Below are 22083 nucleotides of genomic sequence, written 5' to 3'. Positions count from 1 at the left end.
TACATTGAATATCTTTCACCAATACGTTGATTCTAACTTCTGAATGCTGCTGCTATTTTGAAAAAGAAAAAGAAAAAAAGTCACCATTTTCTGCCCGTTTGAAGTTCAGGAAGTTTTACTTTATCCTGATTAATTTACACATACATAGAAATTTGGGCTGAAACGAATTTTCTTAGTCAGTTCAAGCATTTCACAGCACCATTTTGTCAATCTGGAAAATTTACTTGCCTATGAATCTGGTAACTTTTTCTGTTAAAAGTTATACATCAATCTGTGCAGAACGATTATAGCAATCCAGCCCACTCGAATCATAACCCAACCCTAACAGCTCCAGTTCTTTAAAAAAGTAGGAACCGATCAACCACTTATAAATATATAAATAAGTATACACATTTTATTACGATTAACTATATTTATATATTAATATAAATATCGTCTGGTACTGCTGAACAATGCTTCTTCTTATAGTATGTTTTACAACTTTGAAATCATTGGTATCACCATTCGCGATTGCATGTGTGATCTCCAAGCTCTGAACTTAGTCAGGCCTACCCCAAAAAAAGCAGGTTCTATATGATGAAGTCGGCGTAGCAGGTTGAGACATTGATTCAATATTACATGCTATGTGTGTGTCTACATATATATATATATACATATACATATATAACTTCCAGCTTTCTAATGAATATGTTCCTTGTGCATATACAATATTGAACTTACCTGATCCCAAATTCCAACCTGAGTTGACTGGGATCAGGTTTCAGGTCTTAACATAATGTTGTCCTTACTGATACCTATCAAAATCGGAGTGGAACCGATCCGGTTCATGTGCCTGCTCATATCACATAGGAGGAAGAGATAAGGACGACCATGGTGGAGTAGGGGTGAACAAGCTACTCAAGGTCGACTCGTAAACGAGTTCGAGCTCCATCATGTGTTTAACGAGTCGAGCTCGAGTTCACGAGTCGACTCGTTCAACTGATCGAGCCTTAATCGAGCTCAACAAGTAAGGGTAAGTATCAAACGAGTTTGTCGAGCTCGAACTCAACACGCGACTATCGAGTTGAGTTTGAGCCAGTGTAGTCAAGCTATTTTCGAGCTCAAGCTGAGTCGAGCTCGAGGTCTTACTTAGTCGAGCCGAGTTCGAGCTTGGCTCGTGTTCAGCCCTAGGTGGAGGCTCTTTCCATGGCAAAAGAAACAAGTGAGTGGGGCAAATGTTTTTACGGGATAAGAGTGATTCCCAAAGGAAAATGAGTGGCGGCCATAAGAGCGAGAGCGTGGAGGATTGGGGTGAGAGAGGCTCAAACTCTCGACCTCAGGATCACTCGAATAGCTATGAGACCTACGCACTGGCCAACTGCGCCACCACCCCTTGTTGTTAAGCCGTGCTTATTTAACAAAATCCTAGTTTGTCCTCCCGTTCAACAACCGTGACCACTTTGCATTAAGAAGGCAGCCTGTTCTCTAGTTAGAATCCGTCAACGAACATGGTTAATTCTGTCCATTTGATAGCTTAATCGGTTTGGTTCATTCATAGGCTTCCTTGCGATTTTTCTTGCAGCTGGTTAATATATCAAGGAAAAAGTTTGCTCACCTTTAGTTCAGAATTTTTATTGTTTAGGTTTTTTCATTTTGCTCTTTTCCATGTGGTTCAACCGAATTCAGTGCTTCATTGTGATTCTTCTTGACCAATTATTAATTTGATGCATCGTACCCTGTTAAAATACTTTTTCTAAACAATATGCGTTAAATATATACACAATAGTTGCCATCGTCGTCAATAAGGTTGAGTACAGGATGGATGATCTCTTCGACTATTTTGAACTACCTTCATGATCATGAACGGTGAACATGAGCTGCTGACTTTTCAATATATAAAGATTGAATCTCACAATGATGGCTGAACATATGGTATTTGTAGCTTCGGAAACTAATGTTGTAAATGTTACTTTAGAAGGAATGCAAATTTCTGCTAGGAGTAATATTTTCAGAGGAACTGTGTCAGCTATTCAAGAAAAAAGAAGCAATTGAATTGATAAGTTCAAAAGAAAAATATAAATGTTAAGACAATACAACCTGTGCAAAAACCACTGTAAAGCTCGAAATAGGATGCACCATAACTCCATGCATAAAAAATGTAACCTAGTTGTTTGATGTTAAATCCAGATGCAGCATTTGGCAGGATGACCATAAAGCAAGCCAAAGTGAGCAAATCTACATGGGTATGAACAACCAAGCCCCCTAAAACCTAAGCACAGAACCTTTGAGAGGCTACGAGGAACAAATCTTTGAAATGTGGTTTTATCAAGAGCAGCCTCTGATAAATGTCACAGGAAGTGCACAGAATCCATAGCTCCAAGTGATCTCCATATGCACGAGAAGACTTACCAAGTTCATGCAACAACTTTTTGCTGTCAGAGTAGCGTGAACAAATAGTTAACATGTGGATGAGACTAATGATTGATGTGCTACATTTAATTGAAGAATGATCATCCTTCATCTCTTGATTCCCTTTTTTTATTTATCCTTTTCCCATATTTTTTGGGACATCAAATGAAGGACAGCCCTAATTCAGATAGCAAGGACTAGGAGATATTCATGTGGTTTTGCACTGGGCACCACCAGGCAATTAGAAACGAAACTCTACAATGCTCCCATACCAATATCACCAAACACCACCACTATAATGATTGTCTTTGGTCTGCGCATATGCTCCAAAAAGGAATGCCACGGCACCCTGGATGTTTCATACAGGGAATTTGGAAGCCAAGACCGCTGGAGTCTTCTACCTCCTGCACGGACATTTGTAGCTAGTTTTATCAGGAAATTCAACAAATTTGACTAATAAGCACAAGAACTTAAGGATGCAGGAATTATCAGTGTAAGTACACAGAAATGTCGCAGCATCTTAGTCTACAGGCAAACTCCATAAAGTAAAAACCTTCATAAACTAAAAATTGAACACACATCTAGATAAAGTTCCATATGATTTAATGGAGAACCCCAGACTAAAGCCCACTTTATGTATGCTGGAAGACTAAGACCATTTTGTGCAAAGCCATGCCACCCAGATCGAAAAACAGTGTCTTGCCAGGTGCTCTGGTAGATCAGCCTATATCACATCCACGAGAAAGCAGTAGCTGTAAGAAACTAAGAGGAAAAAAAAAAACAAAACGAAAAGAAAAAAAGAAAAGATAAAGGTGGATACTGCAAAAATACACAGCTAAATGAAGACAGAGAAGAATGCACAGATTAAATTTGCTCAGTCTATAATAAGCCATGGAATTCATCCTCAACAAACATGAGGGAGCAGTAAAACTTGATGTAAAATTCTTTTGAATTAAATGCTTATACATGAGAAAGGGTTTCATAAACGGATGAAATTTCCTCTCAACAAGGTGCTTGAAAGTTGAAACCAGTCATGAAGCAAACAATGAAAGCTTCATGAGTCTGCCAACCAGAATTTCCCCGAGCTTTTTTCTATTGGAAAACATGATTTACATCAGTATAATAATCTCACAAAAATAAAATTAGGGAAAGAGATATACATACACTGCTCCAGGGAGAGGAATAATTGTCAGTTGAGACCAACCAACATCCATCTGACCCTAATCCTTCCCATCTTGTTGAACTTGCTATTTCTGTCAATTCATCACTGGAACTATGGTCGTAGTCAGCACGGTACTTTTTTCTCTTTTTCCTATGTCTCTTTTTTTTATGTTTCGAGGAACTCTGGCTGAACTGCTATCACCTGTCCTACTTCCACCATTATGTGAAGAGCCATCACGACCAACTAGCGAATATGTGGCAGACTTGCAAAAGCCAATCCCATTTGCAAGGAAGAATGATTCCCATGAATCTGAAGATTTACATTGCAAAGCCAAATGCCTATGCACCACCCAAGATTCAAGCCCAAGTAATTTCATTGCTGCCAATCTGTTTATTTTTGTACATTCCTACATCAGTGACCAGTGTTGGGCTTCATCCCGAATCCTATTTATTTTTGAAAGGATTTCACTGGTCTTATCTTTTTCCTCAATGTGTTCATCAATATGTACAAGACCTAGCAACTGGCGACCGTGATTAATAACTGCATTTGATAGAACCAATTCATCAATGGCTAGCTTGTGTGAACTTGTTAAAAGTAAAATTTCAAGCCAAAAGGATGGTGAGAATGGCCCCTTCAGTTTGCCAAGAAACTTTAGAGTGCAAATTTGAACAAACTTTGTGTATGTGAATCATAAACTCAGACAGCTCACTTTCATTAAGTAAAATCAAGAGAAGGTTGCAGAGATTTGAGAACTGCTCGTCATTTAGAAATTCATCAATGGAAGCCCATACATCTGCTGCATTCTCTTCATACATTAAATGGGTAAACTGATCAGTGAAGAACTCCATATCAATACGAAATATTTCCCATCCTTTAATGTCTCTGCAAGTTCATTTGATACCCAAAAATCAGGGACGTTCTCCAGAAAATTCTCCACTGTCCTCAACACATCCAAATCAAGGAAATAGTGTGGCTTCGTAGCAACCATCGCTAGTGATTGACCATGTTTCTCGTTCCACTGAGCTCCTCCAGCAAACGTCTCTGTTTATGAAAGCACATTGGGATATTGCCCAAGCTCCCTTCTGGTGCTCATACTTGCCAGAAGTAGCAAAGTTTCCAAACCACTGCAGAATGCGCCCTGGATTACCTGTACAAAAGCCATGAAGAAAGTACGTTTGAAAATTAAAAATCTATTCCCGCAGCATATAATAGACCATTTACCAACTATAACAAATCATTGGCAGCTGCAACGATCAAGAGCCAGACTAGTACCGACAAATTTTCAGCACAAGAACACAGTCGTTAATACATGCATACACACATGCAAATATAAACACACTTTTGTACAATACTTGTATCATAGTCTATATGTCTTTGTTGCACACATACACATCTATACGTTGCAGATTTATATATTTGTTTTTCTGTTCCAGTAATTTTATTTTCTTATGTATATTTATTGTTATACATTTCTCTTTTCCTCAGTTTTTTTAATTAAGATTAGACCTTGACCTTTTCTTAGCTGGTCAATAACTAGTTCAAGTTCTCCTTGTATAAATTTGGAGATGACTCCCCCTTCTCAAGTAATGTTTTTTCCGAGCTTTTTTATTTGTTTTGGACATTGACACAGTTTGCAACTTGTCCATGCCAATTCAATGGTGATCATATTGGGAACCGTGGTGCATGTGCATGCATGTGTACACATATATGATGAACCTGCCTCCAAAGTAAACGTATACGGGTATTATATGGCGAGAAAAAAAACGGGTATAAAACGGCAAAGTTATATATCTCAGGAATAAAACGGGAAAAAGATGACAAATTTTTAAAAAATAAATAAAAATCCTGATACTTTGATAAAAATCGTAAATGAAAAATAAAAAAAAACATTGAAAAATGACTAGATAAGCAACAAATTAAAATTAGATACTGAAAACTAACAAATACACAACTTGATGATAAACTATGGTAGATTCCTTCATCTGGAAGAGACAAATTCAGCACATAGAGGCATCTCAGAATGGAGAAGCCAACACCTTCCATAGGTAGCAAATTAACTTGATGCAAACAGTTTCATATGGCAAATTGGTGCATGTCAGTACATATAAAATGCATGTTAGTTTCAGCCTTTAGCTCAACAAGTATACGGAGTACTGCTACTAACAAACAGTGGCAGTAGGTAGGCTGTGATAATTTTAGTGAAATGACCGCTTCTTCATCTCTCCAAAATTTACTATGACTTAGAAAAGTAATGGCCATACATGTGCCCTTAACGCCTCCCCTTATGCCATAAACAATTGCAAGCAGTTCCCTCGAGCTAAGACTTGAACCCGCTCGTGCAAAATATATTTACTAGGAAGGGGGGTCTTCACTAATCAATGATCAAATGCAACAAGAAAAGGGGGAAACTTGAAGCAAAAGCTTGCACAAAATTCAGTTTTAGTACTTCTGCGCTTTTTCAAAGGACCAAAGCGACATCCCAAATCAAGATTCGTCTGAGAGGAGGAAAAAGCACCCGAAACAAAAACATTGTGTTAATGCATGTAGGAATAACCAAAAGCATAAATCTTAAAAGCAACCATTTAAAAATTACCACTAAAAAACTTCTCCAGCATGTAACATTTCTTCGCAAGCAATTGGCTTCTTCTCGAAGACCAACTGCAAAACTTGGGCTGCAATTCGACGCCTCTGTGAGCTTGATTCCAATAGTTTCCTGAATAGCACCCACTGCTCTCTTGGCCCAATCGAATTTATGCTTGCAATGGTGTTGCACAGCCACAAACGAGACTCCGCCCGCCCGTTGGCGACAATTACTTGCCGTAGAAGGGAACCCAGCTCTTCAAGAAGTGAACCCCATCCCGCTTGCGGCGCCGGCGTTGATGTCAATGTCGCCATTATCATCATCACAAGTCCTTTGAGACAGAAACAAGTGGACCATTTTCCCTTTGCGCACAAAAATGAGCTGCTCACTCGATGATGCAGCCGATAACTGGAAGAAAGAAATCCCCAGCAGTGGAAATCGATTTGGCCGTTCAATACCAAATAAATATGAGGTTGTTTGGAGATAGTGGGATTTGTTTCTCCTTCTCACTGTGCTTGGCTTTTGATCGATGGAATAGGGAACGAAAAATATGCAATCAAACTGAATCACAGCAAACCGCTCCAAAACCAGACGAGGAGAAGAACGCATGAGTTTTACCCCGTTACCATCCCCACGTCGGAGTTAATATGGCAATCTCATGACTTTTTCCCTTTTGTGGAAGCTCCATATGTACAATATAAACGTGGGTCGCTTTTCTCACATTCCTTCAGACTTTCAAGCGTGTTTTTGCATACTACTTCATGAACATGTTATGCTTGGGACAATGCATTTTTCATCTTCTAATTTTAATTTTATTTATAAAAACATCTTTTATATTTTTACTCTCATTGATCCATTTCACGAACAATTCGGATTTCAATTTGATTCAGCCCATTTTTTGAGTCTTTTCCCTGACAGATTCAATTCAAAAACCAATATAACAACCATCAGATAATAGCCAGAACTCTCTATTGAACAACTAAACCTCATACATACCCCTTCTACAAAGTTAGGATCATTGAGGAGAGTGTACATATATTATTTGTGCTATGCACACCCTGCAGTATAATGTGTGGTTTTCAACGAGAGATTTTATGTTGGCGGACTAATGGTAGGGGTTGGCAGACGACCCATATCTGTTTCAAATTTCATGTTAACTTTTTATGTTGTAAAAGTAAGATGTTAGTATGCAAGTTAAAGTATAGGAGAAGTGCTACCCTGAAGTACCATAAGCAAGTTTGCTACCTAGGAGAGAATAGGAGGAACGGTATGACCTTCAACACTTGGGTGTTAAGGAAATTGGTAAGAGCCACAAATCCGTTGGAGAAGATAACGACAATAAAAAAACGGATGAAGAGCTGCTAATTGAATATTATGATCGGATGAAAAAGGCAGTAAGATCTGAAGATAAAGAAAGGCGACAATCTTGGGATCAATCAAAGATTTCATCTAATATAGGAAAGAAAGATGTTGCCTATGATAAAACGTGAATCTTTTCCCTATAAATCGAACCCAATATAGAGCGTGAGGCATACTTTTAGAAGCAGTGCAAGAACATTCAAGACAGTCAACATTAGAACAACGCTAAGCAATTTTATGTATTTTGGTCAACGATCTTGTCAAACATCTTGAACATGATGTTCCTAAGACTTGGGATTGATCAAAAACATTGATTATTTGATTGCCTTTCATTATAATGACCTCCCCAATCCACCTGCCCATGTAACGTCAGATCCGAGGAAAAGAAAGAAGCAAAAACTAAAAAGTAGATGGTATCTAAAATGAACTCGATTCTTAGTTTAGGCATTTGTCATATCTATGTACCATCCTTTATGTTCTTAATTATAAAGATATCTACGTGCATCTTGATTTCAGATCAGTGCCTCTAGATCTCTTCAACAATAACAATCTAAAATTTTGGGTAAGATGTGGTTGTCAAATAAATCAAACAATCTTAGATTGGTGAAAGCTCGTAGATTTGCCCGTCAATGCTGTTTAGTACTTATTATCAATCATAGTTACCAACTTGGCTGCTAACAATATGAAAGTTCAAGCTTTAATATTTTGTCCTTATTCCTTGGTAATGTACCATGCTTCTATTCAACCATTGAGTCAAAGTAAAAAATTTTCAATATGTTGGCTTAAGAATGTTGCCTAAAGCAAAGGGTGAAGGAACTAACCTAAGGTTATTTTTTCGACCACTGCTAAATACATTATTAACGTTAAACATAATTGCAGGAATGTCACCCACAATAACTCAAAACGACCATTTGATAACATGAATAATACATTGTTTAGGTATTGAAATATTTGTGAATTAAATCTAAGAAAGTAAATCATGGATAATTTCACTAAATATATATGATTTTAGGTGGACATGAGGAAATCTGATCCCCCAAGTGAAGGTCTAAGTCTGCCTCCTTTCTTCATCCTCTCAGTGTTTAGGGCTGGTTCAAAATGGCACCAAATTGTTTCTACTTACATATATTAATATATTCTTTTTACAACACAAAAAGTTGTACCTCATTTTGCAGTACATGAATTTGACATTATGGGAGATTTAAATAGAAACCCACTGCTTACCAATTATCGGAGATTTAAATAGAAACCCACTGCTTACCAAGTGTTCCGTTCACTACGCCTACCCTCTTCACAATACCTAGACACAAGATAAAATGTTTCTAGATTTCCAATACTCAAAATCTATTATTCATAAGCCTGGGCATCGAAGAGGCGGGTCGGGCCAGCCCGGCCCGATACCAATCTCGCCCTCCGTCCCCTGCTCCACCTCCTCGTCCGTCACCCTCTCCCCCCTCTGTATCCCGCTCCTCCTCCGTCTTCCTCCTCCGTCTCCCTCTCCCCCTCCGTATCCCTCCTCCTGCTCCCCCTCCCCCTCCCCCTCCCCCTCCTCCTCTGTCTTCTTCCTCCGTCTCCCTCTCCCCCTCTGTATCCCTCCTCTTGCTCCCCCTCCTCCTCTGTCTTCCTCCTCATTGCCCCGCTCCACCACCGAAACCTTGTGCGCCAGGTCGAGACCGCTGGGGAGGGGGAAAAGGAGTCGGCGAGGGGGAAAAGGCGCCGTGGTGGGAGGAGGAGGAGGAGCGCGGCCGTCGGGAAGGGGGAAAGGGGGTCGGCCGTTGGCAAGGGAGAAAGGGGGTCGGCCGTCAGCGTGGGGGAAAGGTGGTTGGTCATCTTGCTCCTCCATCGGGGTGGGCCGGGCCGGGCCTGACAGAGCGGCCCAACGGGCCGGGCCTGGCAGAGCGGCCCAACGGGCCGGCCCTTACCGAGTCGGGCCTGGCCGGCCCGGCCCGGCCCGATACCCACCCCTAATTATTCAATATATGATTGATTTTAGAGGTCAAAACTCAACCCAAAACATAAGATAAACATATATATAATTCCTTAAGGGCAAGGTTGATTACTGGATAGCTTATTCGTGTGGTCAATAAAGTTTGCATTGTGGAAAAATCGATCAAACATATTACAAAATTAACCATGAATCGCTTATCCAATTTTTAACGCATATAATCCATTGATTCAAGGTCCGAACCGTCAGTACCTGATCCGATACGTGAAAATGGGAGGAACTGAACTTTAGGGTTTGCAACCCTTTATCAGGCGGCTAGGTTGGCTTCTGCGGGAGAGCGAAAGGACCAAGTGGAAGGAGGCTTCTCTTTGCCCATCTGCTGCACAACGTGGAAATGGGAGATTGCTCTCTCTTCCATCTCCTTTTTTTTTTTTTTCTATTATGGCCTAGATCTCTTTATCCCTCCTCCTGCTACCCCTCCCCCTCCTCCTCCGTCTCCCTCCGTCCCCCGCTCCTCCTCCCCGCCCTAATCTCTGATAGCCCCACCCTACGCCGCTCCACCACCGAAACCTTGGGAGCCAGGTCGAGACCGCTGCAGAGGGGGAAAAGAAGTCGGCCGTCGGCGAGGTGAAAGGCGGTCGGACGTCTTCTTCCTCCGTCGGTGCGGACTTGGCCGGGGCGGTGCCGGCCCGAGAACCGTGCTATCGGGCCGGGACCGGGCCTAGCTGAGGGGCCCAACGGGCCGGCCCGACATGATACCCACCCCTAATTATTCAATATAGGATTGATTTTAGAGGTCAAAACTTGACCCAAAGCATAAGATAAACATGGATATAATTCCTTAAGGGCAAGGTCGATTGCTAGATAACTTATTCGTGTAGACAATAAAGTTTGCATTGTGGAAAAATCGATCAAACATATTACAAAATTGACCATGAATCGCTTATCCAATTTTTGATGCTTATAATCCATTGATTCAAGGTCCGAACCGTCAGTACCCGATCCGATACGTGAAACGGGAGATACTGAACTTTAGGGTTTGCAACCCTTTATCAGGCGGTGGCTAGGTTGGAGGCTTCCGTGGGAGAGTGAAAGGACCAAGTGGAAGGAGGTTTCTCTCTGCCCATCTGCTGCAGAACGTGGAAATGGTGAGATTGCTCTCTCTTCCATCTCCTTTTTTTCTATTATACCCTAGATCTTGGTGATTGCTTTTTTTCTTTGATCTTGCTGTCGTTTTTTATGGAGTTGTAAGATATTACTTCATCAGCCGCACCACTGCCTTTAGCTATAAATCTGAAGGAACACTTGATGGTCATTTTTTTGGTATAATTTGATACGCAGTAGACTAACAGTTTAGTCCTTTTCAGCTTCTATTGGTGAAGAGGGCTCTGTGTAATTTGGATGCTTCATTCATTTTGGTAGTGAAAAATGCTTTTCTCTCTAAATTTTAGTTAGTCATTATTCGTTTTGAACAAGCATGAAAGACCAAGCAATTTAACTCCATGCTGATCTTCTTGGAACTTAGCGAGTCTCTAGTGACCGTATGCTTCCAGGGTTCAAGATCTCTTTGTAAAAGCTGTTCTAAAAATTTCTTCTTGGTTCATTGATTCTTTTTAGTTTATGATCTTATAGATATCTAAGCATATTTTATCAGGTGTACATTAAAACTTGTTTATGTCCTTTGTAATAGATTTGTTGATCTATGTTGTTTTAGGCCTTTACTAAAGCTCAGAAGGTAAAAGCATATTTCAAGTGATTTCAAGTGAAGTACAAGAGAAGAAGACGTATGCAGTTTCCTTTTGTGTTGCAACATTTCTTAAGATTCTTTCTTCCACGATAGTGATATTGAATCGTTTCCATCATCTTGTTAAACAGAGGGAAGAACAGATTATCGTGCACGCATTCGACTTGTTAATCAGGATAAGAACAAATACAACACACCAAAGTATCGGTTTGTTGTTCGATTTGTATCCTATTCATCTACTTGCTTGATTATAATTTAAATTAAGCAATTGAACTTTAATTTATTAGGTGGCAGCTGGGTTGGAGGCTTCCGCGGGAGATCGAAAGCACCAAGTGGAAGGAGGTTTCTCTCTGCCCATCTGCTGTAGAACGTGGAAATGGTGAGATTGCTCTCTCTTCCATCTCCTTTTTTTCTATTATGACCCAGATCTTCGTATCTCTTCTCCTGCTCCATCTCCCCCTCCTCCTTCGTCACCTGCCTCCCCCGCTCCTCCTCCCTGCCCAAATCTCTGATAGCCCGACCCTGCGCCGCTCCACCACCGAAACCTTGGGCGCCAGGTTCAAACCGCCGCAGAGGGGTAAAAGAAGTCGACGAGGGGGAAAAGGCACCGTGGTGGGAGGAGAAAGAGGAGGAGTGTGGCCGTCGGTGAGGTGAAAGGTGGTCGGCCGTCTTCCTCCTCCGTTGGTGCAGGCTTGGCCGGGCCGGTGCCAGGCCTGGCTGAGCGGCCCGACAGGCCGGCCGGGCATGATACCCACCCCTAATTATTTAATATAGGATTGATTTTAGAGGTCAAAACTTGACCCAAAGCATAAGATAAACATGGATATAATTCCTTAAGGGCAAGGTTGATTGCTGGATAACTTATTCGTGTAGACAATAAAGTTCACATTGTGGAAAAATCGATCAAACATATTGCAAAATTAACCATGAATCGCTTATCCAATTTTTAATGCTTATAATCCATTGATTCAAGGTCCAAACCGTCAGTACCCGATCCGATACGTGAAAACGGTAGATACTGAACTTTAGGGTTTGCAACCCTTTATGAGGCGGCGGCTGGGTTGGAGGCTTCCACGGGAGAGCGAAAGGACCAAGTGGAAGGAGGTTTCTGTCTGCCCATCTGTTGCAGAACGTGGAAATGGTGAGATTGCTCTCTCTTCCATCTCCTTTTTTTCTATTATGGCCCAGATCTACGTATCCCTCCTCATGCTCCTCCTCCGTCTCCCTCCATCCCCCGCTCCTCCTCCCCACCCTAATCTCTGATAGCATTGTCGCTCCACCACCGAAACCTTGGGCGCCAGGTCGAGACCGCCGGGGAGGGGGAAAAGGATTTGGCGAGGCGAAAAAGGCACCGTGGTGGGAGGAGGAGTAGGAGCGCGGCCGCCGGGAAGGGGGAAAGTGGGTCGGCCGTCGGCTAGGGGAAAGGCGGTCGGCTGTCTTCCTCCTCCGTCGGGGCGGGCCTGGCCGGGCCTGTGCTGGGCCGAGACCCGGGCTATCGGGCTGGGGCTGGGCCCGGGCCTGGCTGAGTGGCCCGACATGATACCCACCCCTAATTATTCAATAATAGATTGATTTTAGAGGTCAAAACTTCACTCAAAACGTAAGATAAACATGAATATATTTCCTTAAGGGCAAGGTTGATTGTTGGATAACTTATTCCTATAGACAATAAAGTTTGCATTGTGGAAAAATCGATCAAACATATTATCAAATTAACCATGAAATGCTTATCCAATTTTTAACGCATATAATCCATTGATTCAAGGTCCGAACCGTCAGTACCCGATCCGATACGTGAAAACGGGAGATACTGAACTTTAGGGTTTGCAACCCTTTATCAGGCGGCGGTTGGGTTGGAGGCTTCTGTGGGAGAGCGAATGGACCAAGTGGAAGGAGGTTTCTCTCTGCCCAACTGCTGCAGAACGTGGAAATGGTGAGATTGCTCTCTCTTCCATCTCCTTTTTTTCTATTATGGCCTAGATCTTGGTGATTGCTTTTTTTCTTTGATCTCGCTGTCGTTCTTTATGGAGTTGTAAGGTATTACTTCATCAGCCGCACCACTGCCTTTAGCTATAAATCTGAAGGAATACTTGATGGTCATTTTTTTGGTATAATTTGATACGCAGTAGTCTAACAGTTTAGTCCTTTTCAGTTTCTATTGGTGAAGAGGTCTCTGTGCAATTTGGATGCTTCGTTCATTTTGGTAGTTGCAACTTTGGCCTATCGCAATGGGGAAAGTGAGGAAGGACAGGTCGGTAGATATGCCCTTGGTGGTGGAGTTCTAGCCGCAGTGGGTGAAGAAGCCACCAACGGAGGCCCTTCACGGCACCACGGTAAAGCTGGAAAGTCAGGGGAAAGAGGTGCGGCCCGGCCCAGCCAGTTAATAATCGGGCCGGGCCGGGCCTCGGGCATAAATCAAAGCCCGAGGCCTAGCCCGGCCCGGCCCGATGCTCAGCCCTAAGAGTGGGCCTTTGTTAACACCCCAAATTTTTCCACATCAAAATTGAAGTAATGTGAAAATTTCTCAAAAGAATTGTGAAATTTTGCAATTTCAAAGTCAATTTCAAACATAAACGTAATTTGGATTCAAATTATGAATTTAACTTGTGACACAAATCCCAATGCATGATTATGAGTTCAAACTATGTCCAAATTAGGATTTGAAATCTAAATCCAATTGCAAATGTCATTTGAAATCCAAATCCAATTGCAAAATTCAAATTTTGACTTAGATCCAAAAATTGGATCTAATTCGGTCTAGAATGCTATGTGGAACCCACGTGTGGGCCCCACCTAGCCCGTGTGGTCAAGAGCCCCCCAGGGTCACTCCCCTAATTTAAAAAAAAAATGTTTTCTCCCAATTAAATGAAAAATCATTTTCAAGGAGAAATGAATGATATCATAACTAAAAACCTAGGAAAAGAGAAACATTTATGCATCTCTCTCTTCTTTAACTAGGTCCTCTTTAAAGAGTTTTCAATCTTCAAAAAGCAATAACTAGGCTAGTCAAACCCACTTAATTCAAGTAGGTTCAACCCTAGTGCACCCAAATCTTAGCTAGGCTCAGTCAACATGAGCTCAGTTTGACCAAAAAGTAGGTCTGTCTCACGATCCAATTAATGGATGAAAATAGGCTTTGACCGAACCAAACTCACTTTAACTAAACTCAGTCAAAGTACAATTTAGCTCAATTAAGAGATTTCTTGGCTCAAATTTATCAAATTACCTCAAACAAAGTCAAACTACTCGCAAATGAGCTTTGAATTTCGTCAATTGGTTGAAATTGACCAATCTGAACAATTTTGCCCTTCTATGGTCAAATTGAGATTACAGAGCCCAAAATTGGTTTGTGAAAGGAAAATAAACATTTGGATTTGTCAAATACATAAATCAAATACCAAATTAAAATTCAATCTTTCAAACGAAAGTTTGATTCAGCTGAAATCCGTCTTCAATCAAATTGTGGACAAAAATACCCTTTTCGAGCAAAATTTGATGGAATTTTCAAATTTTATTCAAATTTAAATTGAATTATCATAAGTCAATGACATTTGGAGCTTAGTAACTAGGTTTTAACCTAACAAGCTCAATTTCAAATAAAAAAATAAAGAAATAGCGCAAAATAAGGCAAAACCCTGTGTAAGGGCATTTTCGTCCGAATTTTTGGTCAAAGTTGGTCAACTAGGTCTGAACCAATCTTGACCAAACCTAGCCCAGCCCACCTAGCTCGTGGAAATGAGTTAAGAAATGGTCAATTAGAGCCTTTAAAGCCTATTTAACTCATTTTACAAGTCCCCAAGGTCTTAAGCAAGTTTCCATGGTGAGTTAAGAAGGTGGTTGAACCTACCTCATCCTCTATATAAGCCTTTTCTTGGCCACTAATGAGGGGGATGAAATTTTCAAGCACTTCACCAAGTTGTGGCAACCAAAAAGCTTGGAGGGAGAAGCCAAGGAAGAGAGGAGAGATTCGTCCAAGTACTCTTCCCTCTTTTCTCATATTTTCTTCCTCATTTCTCTCCATTGATTTTGCTAAGTTAGGGTGCTTAAGTGAACCCTTACTTAGGATTTTCATGGTGAGAAGTCTTCTATCCTACTACAAATTCCAGCAAGCAAGTTATTCTATTTCTAGCTTTGCTAAGCTCGAATCAAAGCTTGGATTCTTGCTTAGGATTGCTCGATTTAGAAAACAAGTGAAGGCGAAGATCAAGTATCAAGACTGACCGCAAGGTAGGTGATTTTAACAATTTCTCATCTATTTTGGCTTCTCATTAGTTTATTTTAATTCCAACAATTCGTGGAAGGGTTTATTTTCATTTGTTTCATGGCTGGGAATGATGTCCAGCTAAGGAAAACCTACGATTAAATGTACATGTTAATGCATCATGCATGCATACGTCGGTTTTTCTTAAAGATGAACCCATGTATCAAATTTTGAAAAAGGCCCCAAGGCCACTTCCCTTTCAAAATAACCAGCTTAAAACCATTTTGAACTCCCCACCATGAGAGAATATCACAGTGAGAGAGTGATCTTGTTGCAATATATATATATGACGAAAATGCCTATTAAGGATGGATGCATTCTCATGAATGTAATCTATCTTTGCATGGCGAAATTAAGGATGAACTAGCTTGAGCATTCATTTATCCATTTCCATTTAAAGTTATTTTTTTTCATGCTTTATTTAATTGATAAATGGTAGTATGGGAGATTTGAAACAAGTTTTCAATCTTCCCACGTAAAAGAACACAGCCATGAATCTTCATGATTTGTGAGTTATGTGATCCCTTCATGTCATTTTGAAGAGTAAAGTATGTATATGTATACATTGTTATATGTATACATATACGTATCCAATCTCTTGTTAAAAATTGTTTTCTTCTCTTAAAATCAGATTGGAACACGTTTCCAAACTGGTTTTAAAAGAAGATGGTTCATTTTGACTTTCATAGTACCAAGTTATGAAATCATTTTCATTTCATTTTAAAATTTGTTTAATTTCAGCAATCCATACGTAAGATGTATGTATGTTGTTGAAATCAAACCATATTTTATAGGAATTTGATAATGTCAAATTTTACATATTTGAAATGCCAACTATCCTACAACCATCCAAAGAAGTTGATGATTTCATGAGTACGAAATCTGAAATTTGATTAAGAACTTCTCATTTCTATCTAAAAAACAAGCTCTTTATTGGAATCAATGTCCACAATTTTCAGCTATCTAAGTCAACATAAGGTCTGATTTTTTTAGCTATCTTGAGACAAAAGTTGATGTTATCCACGTCTCCATCTATTTCAAAAAAAAAAAAAAAATTGATTTTGACATCGTTTGTGTATTTTTCATCATTTTGATAGTTTTATGTCAAGTCTCAAGCTTATGGACTACATCTCTAATTCATATGTTTAATCATATAATAAGCATATTTAGTACATGTTAATTAAAATCAATCTCTATGTGTAGATCGTATGATGTGCAATTGTAATATGGACCTTAAGAGATTATGAGAGAGTGAAAAATGTATGTTTCATATGAATGAACCTTGAGAGATTTTGAGAGAGTGAAGAATGAATGTTTCATATAGTTTCACTTCTCATTTCATGCATTCACTTTCACTCAAAATCAATGGCACCACATGCACATTCTCAAGAAGTTAAGTGATTCAAATTTGAGTTGCAAAAAGTGACCAAGTCATATTGCAACAAAAATTTGTAAACTTCTTTTAACTTCAAAAGAAAACACAAGTAATGCATTCATGATTTTGGCCAAATTATATTTGAAAAACAACACGTTTTCTAACAATTTGGAACCTATGTTTCATCAAAAGAATGAATTCTACCTAACCAAATCACATGATTTGCAAAAGAAGAATTGAAAAATCAAGTTTCTTTGCTAAGGAAATTTAGCTATTTTTCAAAAGTTATCATAATTTCAACTCATGAACCATTTAGAGTTCACAATAAAGAACTGAATTTCACTCTTCAAAATCCTCAAGAATTGTGTATTTCAAATCGAGTGGCACAAAAACAAAGGTTTTTGAACCAACTTGAAAATCCTCTAATCTTCAAAACGAGTTCAAATCACTCATTCGAAATAAATTTTGGTTCTTGAATCCAAAACTTCAATGCATAAGCATATAGAATTTGCATCAAAAACTCGTATATGATTCAAATGATCCTTAGTCCTTGGTCTAATTACCACTGTTAAAGGCGGCAGGAACGATTGGACCTCGTACCGATGAGCGGACCGCTTTTTCATTAAAATATTTTTCAAAACCTCAATTTTAAAACAATTTGGCTGATTCACATGTGACACCCTTTGAGAAAGGGGTGGGGTGCGAACAGCCTTGTTCATGACAAAGAGGTGGATATTAATATCTTGAGGTTTTAAAAGGTTCCTTTGATGTCAAAGAATAATATGGAACTAGTTTTTTATCAAGACCACCTAAAAGGTAAAACATTTCAAAAAGTATTTTATAAATCTACCTCAGACAAATACATAAACAGTTACAAACTATTTTGTTAGCCATAGGGGCCTAAACTTCAAATGAAGCTTTTGTTTCAACTTAATACACATATTCCATATTATTTCAATATGAAAGTAATGACGGCCCAAGCCACTATAAATTTTTGCAGGGGATGAGATTTAAAATGGCATTTAAAAGGGAGATTCTTATACCAAAATACACCATAGCTTACCAAATGTTTTCGAAATCAACTAGCACTTTTTTTTAAGTGAGGCATATAATAACTAATTAATTGGCAACCGATAGCTGGAATATCAAGTACTACAACATTGGAGAGAATCAGAAATTTCTCTGCCAAATCGAAGATAACCTTGGTAAGTGATAATATGTCACTGAAAGCAACAAGGCACAAGAATCAAGTGCCACTTAATTCTTACTCAATCGCTTCTACCGAAAAGCTATCAGTATAAAATCTTTTTGAAAGAGTGGTGCATTAAGAGGAACAAACGTCGTTTATATCTATTAATTGAAAGGCGAGAAACAAGTAAAGAGCGTGATATTGATGAGCTGATTTGGACATCAAAGAGTATCATAAGAAGAGTGGGTGGCGCATGCAACACATATGCATTGTCAAATGAGTCTCCTTTTTGTTTTTTGGACAAACCCAGGAGACTAAATTGTGCCTGGGCCCAGCTCATTTCGGCTAGAGATACCTGACCCAATGCTGAGTCTTAGTTGTATACTGTTTTAAACATGAAAAAACTTATTTATATAATTTTTAAATAAAATATATATTTAAAAATATGCAATTGCATGTCCAGCTGGAGATCCAAACAATTACGCCGTGTTTATTTCACTCTGGATCTGAGGTCTATGAACTTAAGATCGGACCACCTTCCTATTCAACCTTAAATCCATCCATGTAATTAAAAAAAAGACCTCTCAGAACACATCCTTTTATGTAGCCTCGGATTTGAGATCTGAAACTATCAAACACAACCATTAGTTAATTTGTGCTCAGCTTAGTCAGACCATGCAAGAACTCGAGCTCGGCTGCGGTAAGCTCAAGCCTGCTGTTGGCTGGCTCCTTGTTAGCTCGCCCGTGTATTGCTTTTCCCTTTTTTCAAAACAAAGCTTGTGCATTTGAAGCTCGGCCTTGAGCTGGAGCTATATATCGACTCATCGTGCAGCCTGAGGCAGAATATATAGGAAACAAAATAGAAAACCAAATTCAATTGATATTGATCACCAACCCCATGAAACTCAATATATAAGTTCTGGACTTTCCAATTTAATTATATCTATAATTTTAAAAACCACAATTTTGGTAATACTAGAAATACAATTATGATTGATAACATACAACAAGCATAATAGTAATTTAATTGAACGTGATATTTAAATTGACCTTAAAAGCTGTGTCACCGCGGTAGTGACCCACGTACCGGTACCGGTACACTGGTACAGAGGTATGCGGTGGTACGTTTGGATTTGGTTTCGGATCGAAACCATATCCAAACCAAATTTATATCCGAAAAAAATGTAAAACAGTAAAACCTAAAATCGTTCGACGACTCGACGGTCGTCTTCTTCTCTGCCTCTCTTTCTTCCTCTTCATTACGAAAGGCAACGGATGGCGACCGGCGACGGACAACCGATGGACGGCGAGGGACGGTACCTCTGTTTCTTCGTATCCCCTTTGCCTCTGTTTCTTCTTCCACCTGATCTCTATTTCTTCATTATGCAATGTTCATGCTAGTCTTCTTGCTATCTTCCAATTGTTATTTGCATCTTCTTCCCTTAGCTTGTTTGTCATCTCTATTTCTAATGATCTACAGTAAGATAATGTATTAGCAGAAACTCTTTATAATTTTTTTTAAATTAAAAAATTAACTTTATTGCATTAAATTTTCACCTAGTACCCAAGTGACATAGACATAGCTGTCGAAACGAAGGCATGTGACAGTACCACGGAAAGTTCTTTCACACCTCGAATGCCCATAAAGTGGAGGGAGGCCCAGTTTGTGCATCACGCTTGGGTGGTGTCCGCAGGGACGCACAGACAACGTAACGGCGAGGGAGAACATGGTGGTTCACACGATCTGGAAAGCGGTCTCGTTCATTCCATGGTAAATGTTATATTTGTCCGTTCCTCCCTATCGGACAAGCTCTACCGCGTTCCTTGACGCCTTGACGCTAAGGATGAGAACATGAGGTCGGTCTCTTCACGGGCATTTGGTGAACTGCTTATAACCGATCTTGATGTCTGAATTTTTCCTTTCTTTTTCAAAAAAGATCAATTGAATGAGTATCAGACTGACTATCAGTATGGATGTCCCAAAACCCACACTTACACGTGCGAAATCTAACTGTATATCTAGATACAAAATGTTTAAATTCATGACATTAAAAAAAAATATGATAGATTAGATGTATAATACAAATTTTTTTTTTTAATATTTACTTAGGAAAAACCTCCTTCAGCTTAAAACCCCGATGTCATGCCCTTATGCATATAAAATTATGGTCCACTTGAGGGTCTGGGTGGACCTTTGATAGGTCCTTCAATTATAGTTTCACATTTATCACTGATGACAACGATCACGCAAATCTAATTTGGAATCCTTTGAATGTGAGCCACATTTCACTATGTCCCTTTGAGGTAAAAGATCTAAAAATTAGCTTTCTTGACACATAAAATTGCATCCCAAACATCGGCTTCACATTTTACTTCTTTGTAAAATTTTCCTACATTTTAAATATTGGAAAACACAGAGGGACCAGAGAAGGAGACATGAGAGGAAGGTCCTTTTTCAGATACATACAGGTCTCCTTTGTGAATGATAACAAAAACAAATTGGCGGCACCGTGCAGTACTATTGGCTTTTTGTTTGGTTCGGCCAAGCACGTCCTGGGCCGTATCCACAGGCCTTTGGTTGGTAATAAAAACCAGGTAAGTCCTTTCGTCCACCCACCCCGAATTAAATAACCTGGCTTTGACCACTCGTGGGCACAAAATGTTTTGCAAGTCAAGATGCCCATCACTCTTAGCCGCAATGGCCGAGCCGACTGGTGTGGGCAATTGCCCACACTAACTTCTCAATTTTCTTTTATTTTTTCATTAAGATCGTTTAATATTTACTTTGTTATACATGTAAGTGTCCCTTAAAGTATGAAAACTTGTGAATCAGTGCCCCTTCAGAAAATTTTTCTGGCTCCACCACAGCTTAGGAGCACTAAATTCAAAGAATCAAACATGGGTGCACGCCTTTCATGTTTAGATGGTCGAATTGACGATCACAATTTCTACAATGTATACATCTTCATTTTAAGAAGGATCGAAAGTTAGGGTTTACAGGTCATGTTAGAAGGGGATCCAATATATTTGAAAATGATAATACCCTCAAGCCAGACTGGCCCCATTTAAAATGGGAGGTGGTCATGGGGCACTTAATGCTCGAGGGCACACACATATACACATGCATACATACATGTACATACATCCTTATTTTGATTTTACCTCTCCCTTTATGAGGATTGGCAAGTAGGTCTTGAAACCATTATGAGGGTGACGGTCTCGCTTTTTTTGTACAAAAGGAGCTTGACAAGCTGAATATCAGCTAGCGATTGGTTTGCTTCAATTCATATAAATTCCTAACTAGTAACTAACGATGTCTAACTAAGGTATATCATTCAATATATGCAAAAGTAACTTGTAGCAGTATTTTGATGTGCAAACATTTAATTTCAGACTATGAATCTCAGTCTAAGCGAATTAAATCGAGCATGGCTCCATAAGATTTGGAGTTCCAAGCTTTACTACTTTTGGCCTGGATACAAGTTATCTTCCATGAAAGAAGCGGCTTGAAGCGTAGCTCACTTTGTAACACTACATTAATTTTATGAGCAAGGGCATGAATAGCTTGTTTGTCTAATCTTCATAAATTAAACAAATTAAGCTCAAACATGCCAGCGCTTAGTCCGTTGGAGGTCCAGCATGGTGGCGTCGGTCTTCAATTTTTGTGAGCTTCAACTCTCTACACAAGCAGAAGCATGTAACCCACAGAGTGGAGATATTAAACATGAAGTCGAAATGACCAAGTCTCTGGACCCGGGTGCAGTTTGTTCTACGTAATAAAATCAAACATGTTAGGGCAAAATCTATTTGGTGGTTCGTGAGTGGAGGGGCCACCTCCTGCCCTCCGGTTCTCAGGGTTCACGGCTGCTTTGTGATTGGGACCTCTGTGGTTTTGTGGTACAATTTTCATTTCGAGTGTTGTGTATGTCTTATTCCCAAACTTGCTGCAAATTTGATTTCAGTTAGTAAGATTACTCAAGATTACAATTGAAATAGAGTCCATCTCTTACTATATCTGGGTACTAAGACGTCGACTGGGCTGGAGACCCTAATGACATGAGATCAACATCAGGATACTG

At 39.7% G+C, this 22083-nt stretch overlaps 1 long non-coding RNA gene across 1 annotated transcript; it reads right to left on the bottom strand.

The window, feature by feature from the left end:
- Window positions 1-2670: 2670 nt before the first annotated feature.
- Window positions 2671-6812, bottom strand: LOC126410492 (uncharacterized). Its single transcript, XR_007574556.1, has 3 exons — window positions 6144-6812; window positions 3553-4697; window positions 2671-2792 (listed from the first exon to the last, which is right to left on the bottom strand). It is a non-coding gene; the product is annotated as an uncharacterized LOC126410492 (long non-coding RNA).
- Window positions 6813-22083: the final 15271 nt, after the last annotated feature.

This window comes from Nymphaea colorata, chromosome 10 (assembly GCF_008831285.2).
Source record: "Nymphaea colorata isolate Beijing-Zhang1983 chromosome 10, ASM883128v2, whole genome shotgun sequence".
Taxonomy (NCBI): Eukaryota; Viridiplantae; Streptophyta; class Magnoliopsida; order Nymphaeales; family Nymphaeaceae; genus Nymphaea; species Nymphaea colorata.
Note: the sequence above shows the minus strand (reverse complement) of the source record. Positions and strands in the feature narration are given on the sequence as shown.